Source organism: Falco naumanni, chromosome 18 (genome assembly GCF_017639655.2).
Source record: "Falco naumanni isolate bFalNau1 chromosome 18, bFalNau1.pat, whole genome shotgun sequence".
NCBI classification, from domain to species: domain Eukaryota; kingdom Metazoa; phylum Chordata; class Aves; order Falconiformes; family Falconidae; genus Falco; species Falco naumanni.
The window spans coordinates 86187-90001 of NC_054071.1; positions in this window are offsets into that span (position 1 = coordinate 86187).

The following is a 3815-nucleotide window of genomic DNA, read 5'->3' on the forward strand; positions in this document are numbered from 1 at the left end:
AACCTTATGAATGTCCAAATGCTGGCATGTTCAAAAGATTTTTGGAATAACGTATTATGCTAAACTGTCTGAGAATGGCTACGCATCATTGTAAGTATCAGCCTGGCTTATTCATCTCCCAGACACTGTGAATTTGGACAATGAAGCCAAATCCAGAATTCTCATTTTGTTGTACCTGCCCTGACTTCAGCGGAGGACCTTCCTGAGCATGATCACAGCACTAACTGAATACAGGAACTTAAGAGCACATTCTGCGCGACACACACACACACACACCCCACATCCCTCAAAATAGAAAATCAGACAAAATTCCTGACAATGTGTGCAGAAGTCCAGATTTGGTCATTCTACAACCCTGGTGAAGAGTGAGCTACCAACTCTTCCTTGAAGATGATCATACTCTGATCTTATAGTCATTGATACATGAGAGTTTCAAAGATGTGTAAAGAGAACAATGAATTTCACTGCAACAATGATGTAGCCAGGAGATAGCTTTTAAGGGCCAGATTATGAGAGTATGTAACAAAGCCACTGACTTCCCTATTGTCATATTTTGTTTGTCATTTTACATATTGTCTTATTACAAGAATGGTAATTTTTCATTTCTGTGATTGGTTTGTGAGGAACAAAACTTTGGGTTTATCTTGCCTGAGGTAGTTCAGATATTTACCCACCTGGATCTGAAATATCTATGCTCTTACGATCCAGCCACTTGTCCTACATCTTGGGAACACTTCAAAATTTTTCCAAAGTATGTCAAAAAAGATGATCTGTGTGAATGAATAATTACAAGAAACAGTCATGTAAGGCTTGTCCTACCCTTAAAACTTTTTGTATCAGAAGATGCTTATCTAGCCAAACTGCTTTGCAACTCAGGCTGACCAGAGCACACCCGTTGCTACCGTAGCTCAGCTGACAGATAGGATCTTATGAAGCTGCATTAGCTTGGTGGATTAGGACCACCAACCAAATTCCTGCGCTCTGCACCCCAAAATCACGATAGTAGTACATGAATTTTTTGGGAGCATGAATTTATAGAGCACTCGTCTTGATAAACATCAAAGTCATCAACCCTCTTTCCTCCACAGACAATGGAGTAGAGCCCTGTGCTGGGAGCCCTCACCAGCATCTTCTGGTTCTCAAATGCTGACTTAGGGGGGCTGCCTGTCCTTGGAGCGAGTGTGCCCTGGCTTGGGGGGTGTCACCTCGGTACCCTTCCTGCCCCCCCACCCTACCCCCCCGCAGACTGCTCACCCATCAGACCCCAATTCACAGCACAGAAGGGTGCTGTCTGCATCCTGCTGACCCCACACCAGGGAACAGCAGGGAGTGAAATGAAACCGGTTTTATAGAGGGTGCAATTAAAGGAAGCAAGAAGTTCATCATCCCCCTTTAACAGGTGGGTGAGTTTAGGTAAGCTGCTCTGATGACAGAACTGCTGTGCAGTTGGATAGCCACAGACTTCTGAACTTTGTGGAAGATAGGTCTTTGGTTTACATTTTGGTCACAAAGGATTTTTCTTCCCGCTGAAAAACACCCCAGTAAACTTATAATAGTATTTAAATGCAGTCGTTTTAGTACTGGTGAACACTCCGCAACAGACTGACAGCATGATAGTCTTAACAGGTCTATCTTGTAGAAATCTTTCTAATTTCTCAGAATATATTTTACAGTATTTCTTAGTGTAATACTATTATCTTCAACCTCAGCTTTTAAAAAGGTTTTGGGGGAAAAAAAATCCTGCAACAAAATTAGAAAATTCCTAACATGTTTTATGGCAACAGTTTTAAATGAAACTGTTTCAGCATTGAAAATCCATAGAAGTGGGACAAAACCTCCCAGCATAAAGACGACTATCTAGGGATTCAATTACTGAAACTCCTTGCAATCAACTTATTTCAGTGGAATATTCTTTTTTCAAGCTTACAAGAAAAAAACAGTTCTTTGAAACGAATCAGAGACCATCAACATCAAAGTTTCTCTGCATCACAAAGCAATAAGGCAATTTAATACGGTATTAGCACATGAAACAGAGGTTAACTATGCTTCTCAAAGATCACTTAAAACAGAACTGAGAAAAATGGCTGATGATATGTTCTTAGGCTTCTGTTCTAAATTGTCATGTTCCATAGCTTCAGATGAGTCAGCTGAGTAGGAAAGTTGGTTGTCTTGTACTGTGCTTGTGCTTCCGGACCTAATCCCATCCCTAATTAAAAATAGAGATTATTTGCCAAAATTTGTCAGATCTGAAAACAGTTTTGAGTTTAATCTTATCTGACTTATTAGCAAAGCATCTAGGTCCTTCTTTCCTTCCTAACTAAGATGAAATGGATAGAGAATACTCAATGTTTACTTACGTTGATCCAGAACAAATTAAAATGTAGTAGTATGAGACTCTGTCTTAGCTGCGTTACAAGAGGTCTGGAGCTCAAAGATTTGTACTGCTATACATTCAATAAGAAAATAATACCCATCCTTCTGTACTAGCTAATTATTTCTTTAGCTAGAAAAAAAATGTAAGAAAAAATCACTTTTCTTCCAAAATGTTAATTCTCTAGGGAATGTTTCTCAACGGTTCTTTGTTATCTTCCTAACAAAACTGAAAATAATTACAGCAACACTTCTTACCACTCACAAATCTAACATGCCTACAATCATGGTAAGAACAGTTATTTTTCCAGCTTTGTATTATATATGTACATTCCCTCTTATGCATTTAGAGGTGGACATTTTCAGCCCAGGAAGGGTGACTGTACGTAGCATGTCTGGCCTTCTGCAAATTACAGGCTTGATAACGTAAACTGGTCACTTCCTCAACTAACTGCTAGCTGAACAAAAGCACACATTGATTTACATTTTCCAAGTGATGAAAAATCCTGAGTCGCTGGGTGTCCCGGTCCCGTGGTCCCGGTCTCGGTCCCGAGCCGCCGGGGTCCCAGTCCCGGTCCCGAGCCGAACGTGGGTCCCAGTCCCGAGCCGCGGGGGTCCCGGTCCCGGTTTCGAGCGTCGAGGGTCCCGGTCCCGGGAGTCCCGGTCCCGGGAGTCCCGGTCCCGGTCCCTGGTCCGAGCCACAGGGGTCCACGTCCCGGGGGTCTGGGTCCCGGTCCCTGCTCCGAGCCGCAGGGGGTCTCGGTTCCGAGGATCCCGGTCCCGGTCCCGAGCTGAGGGGTGTCCGGTCCCCCGGGGTCCGGTTCGGTCCCGAGCCGCCGGGGTCCCCGGTCCCTAAACCACGGGGGTCACGGCTCCCAGTGGTTCCCGGTCCCAGTCCTGAGCTGCGAGAATGCCGGTCCCGGGTCCCGGTTTCGGTCCGAGCCGCGTAGGGGTCCCAGTCCCGGTCTCGGTCCAAGCCCGTGGGGTACCCAGTCCTGGTTTCCAGCTTCGAGGGTCCCGGTCCTGGGAGTCCCGGTCCCGGTCCCTGGTCCAAGCCGCAGGGGTCCGCTCCCGTGGTCTTGGCCCCAGTCCCGGTTCGAGCCGCGGGGGGATCCCGGTCTCGATCCCCAGCCGCGGGGGTCCCGGTCCCGGGGTCTTGGCCCCAGTCCCAGTCCGAGCCGCGGGGGGCATCCCGGTCTCGATCCCAGCCGCGGGGGTTCCCGGTCCCGGGGTCTTGGCCCCAGTCCGGTCCGAGCCGCGGGGGATCCCGGTCCTCGATCCCAGCCGCGGGGGTCCCGGTCCCCGGGGTCTTGGCCCCAGTCCCCAGTCCGAGCCGCGGGGGGATCCCCGGTCTCGATCCCCAGCCGTGGGGGTCCCGGTCCCCGGGGTCTTGGCCCCAGTCCCGGCTCCGAGCCGCGGGGGTCCTCGGTTCCGAGGATCCCGGT